General features: G+C 34.5%; 1 protein-coding gene across 18 annotated transcripts in view; it reads right to left on the bottom strand.

The window, feature by feature from the left end:
• The window catches only part of CCDC102B (coiled-coil domain containing 102B), a 164,207-nt gene extending 146,428 nt beyond the window's left edge, over positions 1-17,779 (bottom strand). For 13 of the 18 annotated variants that reach the window (XR_013945976.1, XR_013945977.1, XR_013945978.1 and 10 more), the window contains exon 1: positions 15,893-15,991. The gene's annotated coding sequence lies outside the window, so the exon portion shown is untranslated. Of the gene's footprint in view, positions 1-15,029; positions 15,539-15,592; positions 15,624-15,892; positions 15,992-17,516 lie in introns of those variants that run through there. The other 5 variants (XM_080578658.1, XM_080578652.1, XM_080578654.1 and 2 more) reach the window with 5 other exon arrangements.
• Positions 17,780-18,122: the final 343 nt, after the last annotated feature.

Genomic DNA, 18,122 nt, shown 5'->3' on the forward strand with positions numbered 1-18,122 from the left:
CAGAAGTGTGGGTCGCAGACAGGAGTGCACACTGAGCAGGGAATTATAGAGAGATAAAGCTGCAATTATACCAGTAAAGACTATCACAATTTCACAGCAGAGATTGGTGGCTCAGAGCAGAGCTGAGTTTAGAGATGTGGAAACGGCTTTGAAGCATGGAGTCACTCATGCCTATGCAGATATTTATGCTGTGTGGGATTGTTCAACCCCACGACTACAGAATAGGGTAAAAAGAGAGAGAGAGAGAAGTAAGTGGTAGACATGTATGGGAAAGTAAACATACCAAAATTATTTACAATATAGCTAAATCTAAGAATATGTGTCTACCCACAAAAAGCCTACAAATCTTGAGGCACATTGGAGTCAGGTGGCTGATCATTTGGCTCGAATAAATGTAGCACAAAATCCTTGGGGCAGAACAAGTAACTGGTTACAGGAATGGCTAGCGCACACTTGGATTTACAATTTACTTCAACAGGATGTGAGGAGAGGATGCACTGTGGCAAAAGCTCTGGCAAAACAAACTGTAAACTCCATTCTATTCACAACTTCCAAATCTGTGTGCCTGTCAAAGTTAATCTCCATTTTACAATTGGCCCCAAATATCTGGACATACGTAACTGGTCACTCCTGAGATCCTGCTCAGGTTTTGGCTGAACACACAGCTCATGCTAGGGACTAGGACCAGAAACGTTAGCTCAAGAGCAAGAGCAACAAGTGCAGAGTACAGGAAGAGGTAATGTCCATTCTGCAGCTTTTCTCACCTGCAGTCGGCTGTTCCCTGAAGCCATCATTTCCTGGGGTCTTTGCAGAGTTACTGCCTAGTAATTTCTTCAAAATCCACTAGCTTATGGAAATGCTATAGACCAAATTCCAATCTGAAAAGTACATGTCAGCATGCCAAAAAGCTTTTGAACCAGATCCAAGAGCAACCAGACTGCTGAGGCTTTTTTGCTTCCTGGTGTGTGGCAGAGGACATCCAAATTGTGACAGAGGAGGAAGAATGAGCACTTGCACCATCATCTTGGTAACTATTTTGCTCACAGGTGCACTAATAGGGAATTAGAGAACTTGTGGGTTACAGAGTTCATGATTTAATGAAGTGCTGAATTAGTGAATTCTAAACTAGTCTATACAAAGAGAATTGAAGTCTTAGTTGGTGTTTTTGTGTTGTTTTTACTGATAATGAGCATATAAGGTAAAGTTTAATAATTTACAAAGTACATTTGTCCTGTAAATTTGAAAGATCTAAATGAACAGTGACAACGTATGTACATTCTCATAGCTCTTCAACCTGGGTGTGATCATGATCTCTGTTGGCAAGTTAAGAAAATTGTTATTTTAAAAATGAAAATTAAAAGAAATTAATTCCAAGATTTTTGAGTGCACAGCCAAGGATCATTGTGCTTATTTTTTCCAGAGCTATAAAAATTAAACCATTTTTAAGCTGTTGATGTTGGCTCCAAACATTATATTCTTTACATGTGTTGTAACTAAAAATCAGCCAAAAAGTGTCCTGAAATGAAGATAAACAATGCAAATCATTTACTTCCTGTCATAAGTTATCTGCTCATCTTTTTTTTTTCCTGTTTACACTTCTCTAGCCACATTCTTTTTAATATCAAAACTTTGATGCAAATCTCACTTACTTAAAAATCCCCTTATAACTACTTCATGTCTGATAACTAAAAACAATTATGCTGCAAAAACGATAAAGTATAAAGTTATGTTTTTAGCATCATAAAAAGAAATGTTTTAATGGTTTTGATGTTTTTTGTCATTGCTATTTCTTTGTTTGTTTGATTATAAAATCAGTAAGTGTATGAAAGAAACAAGTTTTTCCACTGTATCAGTTTGGAAAGTGTGGTTTGTTCAGTATGTCTTTGGGATCAAATGAAATCACAGCCACAGTTAATCAATGTCTTGACACACAAAATAAAGATTATGCAATCTCATCTTCCTTCTATTACCTAGGCTCAACCTAAGCTTTTGAAATATAACTGATAATGTAAGGCCAAAAACTTAATTCTAAAACTCCTAAAAAAATAAAACAAACCCAAAATAATTAGACTGCCTTAGAGAGAATGAGTAAACATAGAAATGCTAGGAGAAGTTTTACACATTTTCTACAGATCTGGTCAAATATAAAATATTGATAAAACTGAATATCACTTTTTTGCTCATTATTTCCTTATGGTATAAACACCTTTGCCTTTAAAATAAATAAATAAATAAATAATCCCAGCAGAGGATAAATATACATATATATATAATAATAATACAGTAATACTACAAAGGAGTATGACCAAATGTAAGTAAACACTTGTTAGTAGAATACAGAATCTGTGCAAAAAGAGTCAGATCCCAATCCTGTGTTGATCACCACCAGATGATGGGAAGGAACAATAAGGCAGAGAGAAGGTACATAAATGAGACCCAAGTTTCCATTTGGCGCACTATTGAAAAATCTCAAAACAAAGTTTGTTACCTACCTAAGTAGACTAAAAATTTCAAAACAAGAAAGTAACTTCAGGAAAATTTCTGTAGAAAAAATTACATTTTACTAGGATATAAAATGCTGTGACAAAGTGTTTCTGAAGTATGACAGAAAATGTGCTATTACATTATCAGTCTATGTATAGCTCAATTCCCAGGAGAAAAGGTAAAGGATGAGTGTAAAAGATAGTGACTGAAATGTAATAAGCCACAGAGGGATTAATAAGTGAAAGGAAATATTTTTTCACACTGGAATGTGATCTGGAATACATGATGATTTTCTGTTTTATTCAGAAACTAAACAAGGTTATCCAGAAACCAAAGGAAAATAAAGCAATCACCAGAATGCTGCAATAAGCATTTTACACTATAAAACAATATTAAGTATATTGCCACCTGATATTCCAGTATTCATCATAAGAAACAAACAAACAAAAAAAAAAACCTGGAGGAGGAAACCTTGTTAATAGTAGTTAACAACAGCTTGCTTCTGGCTGAAGGTTTTCACAATTCACACAAAGACATGTAGAGTAAATTGATATACATATACATAATTTGTAACTTCACAAAGAGAAATGTGAAGTAGTCCCTTGTGGCCCTCAAGCTGGCCACACCATTCTCATTGCCAGTTTATCCTCATTTCCTATCCTTCCCCATGAACGACTCCAACATTCTGAAATAAGATTTACAGTTCCAAGTGTAAGTGGTCCTGCCCCACTTTAAGGAAAATTTAGGGAAGCATTTCGGGGAAAAAAAAAAAAAGAAAAAAGAAAGAAAAAAAAAGCTTTCACACTGACAGATAAAACAGAAATTTCTCTTGAAACAAATGATGTGATGTATATAAATCCTGAGTAATCTGCACTACTTGACCTGCTTCGAGCAGGGGGCTTGGATTGGGTGAACTCTTGTCCCCTTTAACCTCATCATTCTCTGAGAGGTTCAGTTTCTGAGGAGCTGTGCATGTCCACCTCTCCTACTTCTAACAGCACTGCTGTAACAGCCAGGAAACAAGAACAAATCAACTGTTTTTAGTCTTTCTGAATACATAACTTGTAGCCAAATGGCTTGAAAAACACTATGTAAGGTGTAGAGGATCCTGTGAAAACACTGATCCTAGAAGCAGCATATCCCAATTGTTACCACAAATAGTAAGTATTTCCACATTTTTGACATCAACAATTCTTCCAGTTAATTTATTTTTTAAAATAAAGTCATTTTGTAATCTTAATGGAATAACTGTTAATGCAAATAAATAAATAAATAAAAATAAAAAATTAATATCTTATGTTTTTCATGTGAACATATACATGCTTTAGAACTTTGTTCTAATAAACTCAATTACTGAACTTTTAAAATACAGGAGCAGATTATGTGCAGAACAACACATTTGCTTTCAATATGGTAATTAACATTAATAAAAACATCATATTGTAAATAACAAATCATTCTTGTGATTAGCATCAGAATTCCCTCACATAGTTACAGGGGAGAAAAAAAAGACAATATGTTATGTTTCTGTAAGAATTCAGTGACATATGGAAAAGATTTTCTCTGAACGATTTTCCTATTTAAACCATTTTCAATCTAGTGATTGAAAGAAAAACCCAGACTATCTGTTTCAAAAAGACTGTCAAATTATTTATTTGTTATTCAAGGGCAGTAATGTGTTTTCTTGGAATTTTCTTGTTTCCATTTCAGATTAAAAACAAACAAACAAAACACTACAAAGCATGCAACAGAAAACAGTCACATATTTAAGACAGCTATGCTCCACTCCCCCATATCTCTAATTTGCTAAAAGTTTGATCTTTTTATTGGATTTATATAGCTTTTTTGAAACATACCAGGGTCTATGCACTCATCCATGAAACAAATACATACATTTTAGAAAGAAATATAATTATAAAATATCTTGAGATATGAACCCTGATTATGTTTAGCAACTTACAGTTTTCTTATCTTTCCCGCATCTGTTATTGCAAGTCTATTTGCTCCTTGTTTCCAGAAAACAATGGAATAGAAATGCTGGCACACAGAGGAAAAAAAATAAAATAAAATCCTTAATACAAAAGAAGCTCAAAGGAATATATGGTCCTCCCAAGCCAGATAAAACTTGAGTCTATAAATGAGACTAAGTACTTAAATTTGTAATACTTTAATACTTGGATACTGTAGAGTCAAAGAGCAACCTGCAAAAAAACACATTGGACATATGCAAAACCAGAGAAATTTAATCAGTTAAGTATGAGCAAAGATGAAGAAAAGTTAAATCCCCCCAAAATACTATAAAATAAAGAACTATTCTTTGTGACTAAGGACTGTTACATTGTATTTCGCATAACTTAGATTTTCTTGAGGTAGAAGGGCAGCAGATTGTTGTTCAAATCCAAATCCTTATGAAAGATTAGTGTATTGTTTTGTTTTGTTTTTGTTTTTCATCTTGACATATTTCTCCTCTATGAGAAAAGATCCACAGACCATGACTAATTATTCTCAGGGATGAACCCGGATTCTTACAGAGATATGAGGTAGAGGTGGAGACTCTCCAGGTGGAGACTACAGCATTCTTCTCCAGGTGGAGACTGCAGCATTCCTAAGGGGTCGGTATTGGAAATGGTACTATTTAACATACTTGGCAACATGGACAACAGGACTGACTGCACACTAAGCTAATTTTTCAACAACACTAAATTGAGTGGTGTGGTCAATGCACTGGAAGGAAGCATCCCCCATCCAGAGGGACCTTGACAGGTTCAAGAGGTGGGCCCATGTAAATAACATGCAGCTCAACAAGGCTCCTGCACCTTGGTTGGAGTAATTCCAAGCACAAATACAGGATGGGTGATGAGTGGATAGAGAGCAGCCCTGCAGAGAAGGACTTGGGGGTACTGATGGATGAAAAACTCAGCATGAACCAGTAACCTGTGCTTGCAGCCCAGAACCCAAACATATCATGGGCTGCATGAAAAGAAATGTACCTAGCAGATTAAGGGAGGTTATTCTCTCCCTGTACTCTGCTCTCATGAGACCCCACCTAGGAGTGCTGCATTCAGCTCTGGGGCCTGCAGCAAAAGAAAGACATGGACATGTTAAAGGAAGTTCAGAGGAGGGCCATGAAGATGCTCAGAGGTCTGGATCAGCTCTCCTATCAAGAGAGTTGGGGTTATTCAGCCTGGAGAAGAGAAGGATCCTGGGAGACTTTATAGCAGTCTTCAAGTACCTAAATGGGGCCTACAAAAAAAGCTGTGAAGGAACTCTTCGTCAGGGAGTGACAGGTAGTGATAGGACAAGGAGTAATGGCTTTAAGATGAAAGAGGGTAGATTTGGATTAGATAGTAGGAAGAAATTCTTCACAGTAAGGGTGGCAAGACATTGGAAAAGACTGGCCAGAGCATTTGTGGATGTTCCATCCCTGAAAGTGTTCAAGGCTAGGTAGGGTGGTGCTTTGAGTAACCTGGTCTAATGGGAAGTGTCCCTATCCATTGCAAGGGACTTGGATAATCCTTAATATCTCTTCCAACCCAAACCATTCTATGATGACAGAAAACTTTCTTCTGTTCCTCTTCACCACTTTCTAAGCTAATTGCATTAGAAGCAAACTTATTTCAGCTCTAGTGAGGGCCCTGGTAGAGCACCGCAGAAAGGCACAGTTTTAAGGGATAAGAAAAGAGAACAAAGAGGGATGTGTATAAACCCTGTTTTTTTCCAGGTAAACCGGATCTGCCAACACAAACTGTGAACGTGCAGAACAGTGTGTGTGAAAAAAATGGAGTATAAGATAAACAGGTATTCCCAGATTACAGACTAATGGTCAATTCTCCTAAGCACAGGTGGAAACAATCCAGAATAGATATATCTGTTAGAGCAACAATTAGTGACTTGAAGAAAGCATTAATTATCCATAAAGTTCTACAAAGCGTTATATTTGGACTGATTTCTTTTTTTTTTTTTTTGAAACTATTACATCCACTATGATTCCTGTAACAATGATGTGTTATATATTTCTCTCAATGTGTGAATTGCTTCTGTAAAATATAGATTTTGTAGGCCAATAGGAGAATTTGACCATGGAAGCGGCTTTTTTTTTTTTTTAATAAAAAATTTAAAAAAAGAGACCTTATTTTTTTTCTTTCAGTAGTAAATGAAAGAAATACATCTAGGTAAAGAAACTTTGCTCTTTGAAGTTACAGTAGGACATGAGGTGCCAACAATTGAAAGCAGTAACTAAAATCAGAAGCACTTAATATGATGTTCTTTTGGTAACTAAAAATGTGTCCTAAATTAGATGATAAGTCATCAATATTCAATAACTTTCTTAACTTTGTAAGTAATTACTGTTATAGAAGGTTACTGTCATGGATATAGTTTCTATTCCATTTTAGGGTAATGTGATGCATTCAGTAGGTTGGTTTTGTTTTCCTATGTATAAGTACATTTATAATCCATGTAAATCTTTGTAAAGAGTTTGTAAATTGTTTAAGGAAAGAGGCTAAAAATAAACTTAACTTACAAACAGCATGATTGCTTTTATCTTTTATATCTTTTTTATCTTTTTATTCACACCTGCCTATCATTTTTGAATCTGTTGAAAATTTTCCAATAGCTTTGACAGATGGAGTAAGTTTTTACCAATAATTTAACTCCTAAAACATTACTAAAAAAAAGTGACTGGGTAGAAAGTCAAAGTTCAAAGAAAAAGAGTCAACATAAGCACTGAAATATTATTAGATATAAGAGAAATTCACACATAGGTTTTCATAATATCCAGCAACAGTCCCAACTTGAACAGAAACCTCAACCCTCAAGAAAGTTATTTTGGTAAGCTAGTATCTCTGGATGTCTTTGAAGTTGTGTTCAAATCCTTAGGGTTAAATACGGGAAACATAAATATTTGTAAATACAGATGCATTACAAAATGATTTGTAAATACATAAGGCCAAAAGAAACTCTGAAGTACTGCTTTAAATCATTTACAACAACTTTTTCCCCACAGGAATGTTTTCTTTGATTACAAACCTTCATAATATATCAACCATAATTTCCATGCATTTGAGCCTGTAGTATCAATATTCATTTCTCAGCCACTACACTTGAAAAAGTTGTATAATTAGATCACTCAGGGAAAAGAAAACAAAACAAAAAAAACACATCACAGTTTCCCAGACAATCTCAAACAGAAACAAGCATTAGAGAGAAGCCAAGACAAGCTTTACCCAACATACCAGCTGACTGTGTGTTCTGAGATATGATGATTTGCTTGGCTGGTTAATTGATGAGGTTTTTATTGACTGTCATTTTTTATTAGAATATGATTAATAATAAAAAAAAAGGCAACGTAATATTCCTAGGCAATTAGGAATAAGAATGAACTGTCAGTGTTTTAGATATTTTCAGGATCACCAGCTTACAAAGAGGTTTACAAAACCTAGTGTAAACTTCTGGACTAAGCAAGTAACCAAATCACGTTAGTTCTAATATAATCCCATTCATTCTGTGTATAAGCACCCACTCTTTTTTAGTCAACTGTAATCACATGAACTCAGGACAATTTAACCGTCTTACTTTGAAAATAAAAGTGTTATTTACTGATAACACCCAATCTAGAAAACTTCACATGCTTTTGTGCTCTTGAGAAGACATTTCATAAAATGGCTTGGGTTGGAAGGGACCTTAAAGATCATCTAGTTCCAACCCCTCTGCCATGGGCAGGGATGCCACCCACTAGACCAAGTTGCCCAGGGCCTCATCCAGCCTGGTCTTGTACACCTCCAGGGATGCACCCACAGCTTCTCCGGACAACCTGTTGCAGTACCTCACCACCCTCTGAGTGAAGAATTTCCTCCTAACATCTAAACTAAATCTCTCCTCTTTTAGTTTAAAAACATTGCCCCTTGTCCTGTCCTATCTGACTGAGCAAAAAATTGTTCTCCATCTTTTTTACTGTATTTAACTATTGAAAAACTGCAATAAGGTCACCCTTCTCTTCCTCAGGCTGAACATTTCTCTTACTACAATACCAATTTCCACTGCTATGATAACAACAAATGCACAGACAGAAATAAAATTCTTATTTTATAAAGGTATTATTGTGGCCACCAATTTAACAGCAAACTGTATTTGCCAAGAGTTATGGCAGAAGGACAGATATGGAACTTTTTAATTGCAGTTATATTACCCAATTGGACAATATCTGAGGGGAAAAAATATATAGTATGTTAGAGGTCAGTCCATTTGGACTTGTATCTATTTCTCATTTAAAACTTATGTTGAGGGCTCCAGCTGTGTAGGTTTCCATCCTACCTGACAGCTGACCTAGGGCTTCCCATTTTGCAAATTTGACTGATAACATTAGGAGGCTTCTCCCTTTGCAACAACAACTCATGATCAGTCTTCCCCAGGATGTAGAGTTGCTACTGGATAGTTAAACTTTCTTTGATTATTATAATCTTCAGGATGTTCTGATGAGTTAAGTGACCTGAAAACCTGGGTTAACTCATGCAAAGGCTAGACTGGTGCAGATGACGTTTAGTCTAGATGACACTTTGAGCATACAAAAGAACATCTGGTATGAACAAAAACATTAACTTATCAGAGCTGTGTAGAGGTTTCTGATTTGTTTTGGGAGGAATTTTTCTGGGGAGCTTGAGGTTTTCTTTTGGGAAGTGTTTATTTATTTTACAATACTATTGCTGATAATGATCTAACAATACTAATAACACAGTTGATTACCTTCAAGTACAAAATACTTGATACAGAGTGGTTCCTGAGAATCTCACTTCTAGTTGAATTTTACAATTAGAAAAATCAAAGGGTAAAGCACACCTGTGTCTGCTACTCAAATTTCTGGGTGAGTTTCCCCTCTTTCCAATTCTCAGTCTCTTTAATCCCTAATTCAGAAATCCATCTGCTGCAGCACACTGATGGCTGCAGTGATAAGTCACAGCTAAAGTGCAATATAAACCTGAAATAAAAATATTTCCCTTAAGTAATAAAAAAAGGAGCAATAATATAATACATATTCACAACCGAAGACTGCTGTTATTTGACAATAAATGCAATGAAGTTCCTGTTATCACAGACTGTCTTTTCATCCATGACAAAATATGGAGCTGGTATCACTCGTATGTCCCATCAAGAATATGGAAATACAATTGCAGTCACTTTAAGGAGACTTAAATCAAAATTAGATCAATTAACAATAATAATAAAAGTAATTCAGCAGCCCATCACATTATAATCACACTTAATGTGAAAACATAGCAAAAACTAAAACCCAGGAAAATTAGCTGAAAAAAATGTAGTGGGCATATAATCTTAATTTTAACATCTCTGTATATAATAATTTAAAAGAAAATTATTCCTTACCATTTTGGATACTGTCATTGATGGAAAAGTTGCTGTTGTTAAAGTTATTCTTTTCTTGCCAATTTTTTGTGTGTTTGTTTTTTAAGAGGCTTAGGTTAGGGGGGAGGAGAAGAGAAAAAGAATTTCACAAACCACCAACATAAATTTACTTTGACAAACTTCCTTTGAAACCAAAAGGCCTACCAGCAATACTCTTCAGCAATTGCTATTCAGACACAATGAGATTCACTGTTATTCAAGTTTAAAGTGTTTCTGACTATTTTTTTCAACAGTTCCACAGAAGAGGCAAAGAACAACCCAGTGCATACGTCTTCCTCCTTTGTTTCCACAGAAAACTGAGTAAATTAGTTTAAACCCTCACTGAATGTGACACACATTTCTTACCCCACACTGAAATGAATAGCAGTCATAGCCCATTTAGTTGAATGTGTAGGCTAAGCAGGTAGCTTCTAATGTTGCTCAGCTCAGTGGCAGCAGAGCCAGTTGTTGGTGGTCAGTGGCAAAGAATCTCAAAAGACTCCACACAGAGTCACAGTTGTCAGCGTGTTACCACACCACATACATGTACTATCCTGCTTATACAGATGGATAGCCTTCTGGCACAGCATAGGTCATCTTTTGTGGATTTGCCCTGCACTTTCCAGAAAGAGGAAAGGCTCCAGAAATGTGTGGGAGTAATATCTAAGATATACATCACCCACAAGGCTAGATCTGCCTTTCAACGTGACATTCATAACAGGTTTAAAACATTTTTAAAATTTTCAAGCATTAAAGCCAGTATTAAGTGAAAATCAAATAAAGTTAAAAAACATTTAATTCAGCTGTCCATTTTCATCCAGGAAGCCTGTTAATTAATGTGATAACTAAAACAAATATTTTCAAGTAAACTTTAAATAAGCTTAAGGTAAACTATTCAGACCAAAGATCATTGTGTCATGGTCACGTTGTCAGCGGTTGGTTTCCTTTCCCAGCTACTACTAACATCAGCATTCTACTCTGTAATGTATTACTTGTTTATTTAAAAATGTTAAATTAATTTCACCGATTTTCTGAGAGCCTCTGTAGGTTGTGATCGGGTATAGCCAAAATGGTCAGCTTTTTCCATGCAACCCTGAAGACTTTGGAGAAGATCTGGTTTTGCTTATATTTTTCAGGTTGGTCTATAGATCAGGTCAGTGGGCTCCTTTCAGTTTCAAAAGGAAGTTGAAAAAGATCAGTGAAGACAAGAGATTTTTCAGTCACCTTGAACAGCACTTTGCTGAGAAAGAATCAGGTCAGAACAAACATTGACACCTGTTCAGCCATGTACAGTAAAGGATATCACTTAAATGTATGGAGAAGCTTCATTATTTAAATAAAAAGCATCATAAGTTTATTTTCTAGAGTTTACTATCACATTGCTATATTTTTTTGTACGCAACACTGTTGCAAAGTGACTTTAAACTGGATAGGTTCACTTTCATTTACAGGTATTTTTTCTTGCCTACTTACAAAACGACACTGAGTGGGCGTTTTTGTTTTCAATGTGAGGAGGTAAAGGCATATCCACTAAATGTCCTAAAAAAATTAAGTTTTTAATCCTGTTTAAATTTTGATCAATTCTTGATTTTATTTTTTTTTAAATTCTTGACAGTATCTGAAAAATATGTTCCTTCTGATATCAGAGATAAGAAATAATTGCCTTATTATACTTGTAAACATTTATGATCTTTTTCTACATAAAACATGACCTACTTTCAAAAGTAGTTTCATAATATTGGGAGTAGGGAAAATTAATCACAGATACATGATGCATTGCTTCAGATAAAACATTCCAACACTTATTAAGACACAAAACATCTTTTCTTCAAAATATGGCTCAGAGTCATTCTGGAAACTAGTGATTTTCCCACCCACTTAAGCAGACAAGTAAGAATGTTCAAAAATGCTTTGTTTTCTCTGGGTCAGAGCCTATCCCCTTGGCTTGTTCAACTACTCTGTTACAGTTTTATAAGAATTAAAAAAATTCTGATGTGAACAGATCCACTCAGTTTCATCAGAACAGTTTTAGAAGCCATCCCTTCCATAATTAAGTCTTTAAACACTTTGCTTTAGAAAGAGATTACTTCTTGGACATTTATATGTACTTATTCTCAGTTGTTCTTTTCCACTGTAGTATTTTAACACCAATAATATTTTGTCTTTCAACAGTTCAAGGGTTGGTGGTATTTAAAGCTGTAACATAGAACCTTTTAATGACTCCAACTCCAGTAAGTCTTTTTTGACAGAAATGTACTTAGGAGAGAATTTATATTTTTGCAAAAACCATCAGAGAATCATTAAGGTTGGAAAAGGCCTCTAAGATCACATGGTCCAACAGTCCCTCTACCACCAATATTACCCACTAAACCCATCATTCTACTGTTATTACACTAATCCACGAAGTAGCATATATTTTGTGGTAGGGTTCACTTAAATTCATTTTTAAAAAAAAGCATCTTTCTTTATCTTCCCAGTGCCTATGGAATGGCTACGTGTAGTCACACCTAAAGAGAAAAAATTAATTGCAAATGTAATGGTTACTGAGGCTAGATCCTCCTGCGTACTTTCTTTTGAATATTGTGCTTCAGACAGAGGAGAGGGTAGCATCTTTTTGTCAAAAATGATACCTACAAAAGTTATGAAGAAACCTTCAAGTAAACTGAAAATACATTAAAAAATATAATTAAAGAAGAGCTTTCAGGGAACTTCCTCCATGAAACTCATTTAATGTAATGTAAATCAGACCTAGAATACTCATAGCAGCATGAGCAGCGAGAATCAGGCTGCTCAGGGAAGATAATTTTCACAATAAGTCAGCCAATAATATATTACTATATGGACAAAAAAGGGAACAGGAGGAAAAGCATACTTTGCTCAAAGAACTGCTTTTCCAAATGAATGTGGAATATGGTTTCTATCATGCTTTAACAGGAAGCTAATTCCAAGATAACATAGTTTCCATATATTGATATATCTTTATGTCATGTCAGTTAAATAGAGAGGCATCTTACTTGTACAATTCTTATTTAAAAAAAAAAAAAAGTAATATGGTCTTTTAACAACTTGGAAAATAAAAGTGCAGTAAGGGTCTGTACAACATAAACGGACTATTAATAACCATAAAAGTGTTGTTTATGAACTAATTTGGATTTTTTTTTTCCCAATATAGAAGCTTACCAGATATAATTTTAACCACAATAAAGACCTATTTTGGGAATACAGGAAAATCTTTAACATTAAAGCAGTCCTTGCAAATGCATGAGATTAATGTTCAGTTTTCAATTACAGTTATAACTCTTTAAGTTAGTAGAGTAAAAGATTCAAAGCTGAGAAAGAAAGTGAAGAGTAAGAACAAGGAGTCTAGACGATCATTGAAGAGATGGACTCAGAATTTATAGGCATAAGAGTTATGTATCAATCCATGCTAGGAAAACAAAGCACACAAACTGAAGTTGAATACTTCAGTTTCAGAGTTATTCAAGAGTTTGTTGTTTGCTTTCTTTTCTCCATTTTGCTACAATGTAATTTAATATAAATGCAAATAAAGTGCTTATCTGTTTTTCATGGGACTTCCCTTAAAACTGCTGTTTCCAAATGCAGTTTGCTTGGAACTCCATCACAGAAAGGTAATTGCCTTGCCACCTACTTATGAGATGGATCACACTTTTGGAGTGCATATAATCAGACCCCCAGTAATGATAATGACATTAGTAACAGCACCCTTTACACCTATATAAACAATTTAGAAGCAGAGAAGGAACTGCTTCCTCCTCTGGAATCTCTAGGTATCCTCTAGGGAGCCAAATTTCATACTCTCTGAAGTATACTTCTCTTGGATTGCACAAACAGAACAGAACAAATCCTTGGAACAGAAAAGTTTATATTTGTGTGACACTTTTAATTATTATTAATAATAAATATATATATGCATATGATATATATGATATTATACGTATTAAACTTGATGTCAGATTGTTCAGGTGTTTGTCTGCAAGTGGATGAAATCAAACCCAGCAATGAAAAGGTTTAGTTTTATACACTTTAAAGCACATGATACATATGCTTGTTTACATAAACAATTAATGTAGCCAGAAAGTTAGTTTGACTTGCTTTTCCCTTGGAATGCTGACAATACTTTATCCAATTGTACTGCTGTAATGAGTTCCTCATTTATCAGCAATTGACATATATTAAAAAAAAAAAAAGTAGAAAGCAACACTTAAATTGAAAATAATATGTACTTCATAGTTACAATACTTATAGGCTACAAAAATATAGCTAGTTGAATTCAGACTTGCACTAGGAAAAAAAACATTTTTTTCCTGATAAAAAGTTGCCCTTACTCTCCGTATGTACTTGCCTATTATATTTCAGAGGAAAACCACTAACTAAAATTTGTGTAGTAAAAGTGGTAAGAGACAAGATATTTTATTCTTACAAAAAGCAATTTGGAACATGAAAATTTATGTTGCTAAATTTTGCAGATATTACTGGAAAATTTAATATAGAATTATTATTGTGGATAACAACTGCTAGTCTCTTCAACCCACAGATTAGCCAACCAATAGAATAATAAATTTGTATGTTTTAAATGATTCCAAGATCCACACCTCTTGGTGCTGAAGTTAACTACAATGCTTTAAGTTTGCTCATTACCAGCAGCTTTAAAGTATTCATTCTCTGATGAACTTATTTCTGTTTTATCTGAAGTAAATATCAATACTTTATATTTAATGTGAAAAACTGGCCTTAATAAAAAGCAGACTACATGCACCTACGTAAAAATGACAGACATGTTATTTCATTATTTTTTCACTCAAAGGTTTTTGAGAGTTCTCTGGAATGTTTTTCTGATGTAGATATGACTAATTCCATTACTGATACCTAATATTTTACAGAAATACTTTTATCTTCAGTATATTATACAAAGAAGTACATTAAAAAAAGACCCCAAAATGAAAGTCTTCTAACACACAGGTGATCTGGAATAAGAGTTAGGCTTCTAGCAATGAGATTATGCATAGAAGAATCTGCTCCACAAAATGGCTTTGTTTGTGAAGTGAGAAAAATAAAATGCAGCTAACTGGACATTTAGTAGCCTGTTAGTTCTATCTGCTATGTATATTTATTAAACTGATCAGAATTACCTTTGAAATTTGGCCCTTTCTCATTGGTAATGGGTCATCCATATACTCGCACACCATCTGGTATATTAACCTTTCAAACAGTGACAAACTAAAATATTTGTCCCGTATCAACAAATCATAGTATTAATAAGCCATATTTCATTGCATTATTATAATGTCATATAGCTAAGAACACCTCCCCCCACATACACTTTTTTCTTATCCTATCCTCAGATATTTTCTGAAGGAAATTAGGATTATAAATCTAAATAGAGGAATTTTTGAAAAGAGATACACTGTGAAAACACTATTTCTAAGAACAGAATGCAATATGAACAGCTGCAAACTCATAACAGAATTCTCGTGACACTTTAGGTTTATACCACCAATAACTATTGAAAACTACTCAAGTTTATCCTATTCCAGCATATCCTGTTAAAGATGTATTTCACACTGATTTAAAAAACGATTTCATCATTGAAACAATGTAAGTCTTGAAGTCTCTTTATTTGTACTAACTTCTAAATCAAAAATAAGAAATAAACATTTAACAAACTACCACTTTGAAAATTTAAAAAACTTACCTTGTTATGGTAAATAAGTACCCTTCTATATCTGAAAAACAACAACAACAACAACCACCTCTATGTTTAATAGGGTGTTAGGATTAATATTACCCAGCACTAGTAAAAGGAAAGGAGAGAAATATCTAGCTAAATCTAACTTAGCTACATACTTCAAATAACTATTTTCTGATCTTCAGTACTTTGCTGGGTATTTCAGACCATTTTTCTCCCTACTATCAGTATGAAAGTAACCCATACTCTGTACCAAATGAGAAATATAAAAATAAGCAATAAGCCCCCAAACTTAAGACCCCTTACCCTCTGAGTTTTCTGGGCTCCTCTTGCTTCTCAGTGTTACAGAGACGTGTAAACAACAGAATTTCCTGCATCCTTTTCTCATCCGCACAGTACTGGGACTTGGCCAATAGGATTATTTACAACATTAGGGCCACTCCACAGTAACTTGAAAATGACTCCCCATTGGTCAGGCTTTATCAAAACTAAAACCACAACATTTTTCCTTTATGTGCAAGTCATTTATCCAAAATAAAACATTTTTCCACGTTGTTCTTCACTAAATATTACTTTCTTCAATTTTTATTCCTTCTTACCTTTCTAAACTGAAGACTATGACCCCAGTCGCCTAAACGTTATGTAAAAGCCTAAATTAATTATTCTAACTGTAGTAATTAAGTACATGCATAAGTCTTAACCAGACTGGGTGGATTCATATGCTACTTCTTGCTCTTATGCAGATTTCCTGGCCAACTATACGGCAGGTCCTAGAGGTATAAAGCTGATACAGTTTGTTGCAGTTAATATGATTTGCTATAGCTCTGAACGGCTAAATATTTTCAATTATAAAAAACTCATATACAAAATACTGACAATTCATATGTCATAATCTCAGACTGAGAAGCCAGGGCTCTTATAAATTTAAGGAGCATAACTCTACTTCCCTATTAACATTTCATCACCTTTTCATCACTATAGAAGTCTTCATTGTGAGTAGTAGCTATGGCTACAAGACTTCATTTAACTAAGAGGATTCTCTGATGAATCTGATTCACAAAATCTACTGCACTGATTGGAGACACAGGGCATTCAGTTAAAAAAAAGGGGGGGAGATTACAGGAGGGACCTAGGTATTTCTATGAAAATAATAATAACAAAAATAAATAAATTTAAAAGCCTGTATCAAATTTGTGCATGTATATATATATAAACAATATAATAATAATAAAACAGCTACTTTATACATATTCCATGGCTCTTCCATCCACATATATCTCATCTCCCACTAGAATACTCTCTGGCATTATCCCTACTGTAGGAAATCAATCCACATTTTTTAAATCAAATTATGTACACATCATAACTTACATTGTATGTTATCCCTTTGTAACTAACTACATTTCAATCCATTCATAAGATGCAGACCTCACTTCCCACCATTCTACTCTTACTGCAGTTTCTGCCTGCAACCAAGAATTCTATTCCATTGCCCTTACTCATACAATTTTGCAATTCCTAAAGAAATTGATACGCAGTCATTTTATCTGAGAGGAGGTTAAGTAACTTGGATAAGAACTGAAAATGCCTTCAGAAGTGAAGCTTTCTAATAGAGGATTTATGCCCCTATTTCTCCCTCCCCCTTAACAAAATAAAAATAAAATTAAAAGAAAATAATAAATCAATATGACACTGTGAAGAGTACTACTGTTGGAAGTACCATTAACTATATATTGAATCCCCAATCAGTTCTTTTCACCAGGACATACATTTGGAAAAAAGGCTGCCGCAAATATGTAGTTTTTTGGGGGGTGGAAGGAAAACCTAGGAAAACCTAGGGGAAAGGAAAAAAAAAAAGCGCACATGGTAGGCAAATAGTAAAGCTAGAACCAAAACTCAGGTTCCGTTCTGTTGCACCTGTGGTACTCACCAAGTCTTGGAGGAATCTTGATTTTATGCCATTGTTATAGGTATATTCAAATTTAATTAAAAAATATAGATTAAATTTGGGAAGTTACCATGTGAAATTGTATGGCTCATGTTATGCAGGTGGCATGTTTTATAAACTTAAAAGAAATAAATTAGAAATGCAATAACTCCTTGACTTTGGAGAGAAAATCAAATTTACAAAGGCAAACAAAAACTTTTCAAAGCTTCTGGATTGCAAGACTTCATGAAACTAGAAAACTACTAGGGAAAGATAGCAAGGAACCTGGTATCTGTGGAGCTAGATTTGAAAAGCAATTGTAAATGTTTACTTTAAAAAATGGAATACCCAGCTATTCTTAGTTGCAAATGAAATCTCCATTTGGTCTGATTTGGCCATTTAACCTTTAGGCTTATTGTAATTATTACAGAACAGGTGTTGCCAACATACAAACTTGTGAACATGTGAACTTCCCATAGTGAATTATATTGTTATACTGGGTTTATGGGGCAAGGTTTTGGTAGCAGGGGGCTGCTGGGGTGGCCTCTGTGAGCCCCATGTCAGATCAGAGCCAGCTCCAGCCAGCTCCAAAGGGACTTGCTACTGGCC

Source organism: Anser brachyrhynchus, assembly GCF_964034855.1.
Source record: "Anser brachyrhynchus genome assembly, chromosome: 2".
Classification (NCBI taxonomy): domain Eukaryota; kingdom Metazoa; phylum Chordata; class Aves; order Anseriformes; family Anatidae; genus Anser; species Anser brachyrhynchus.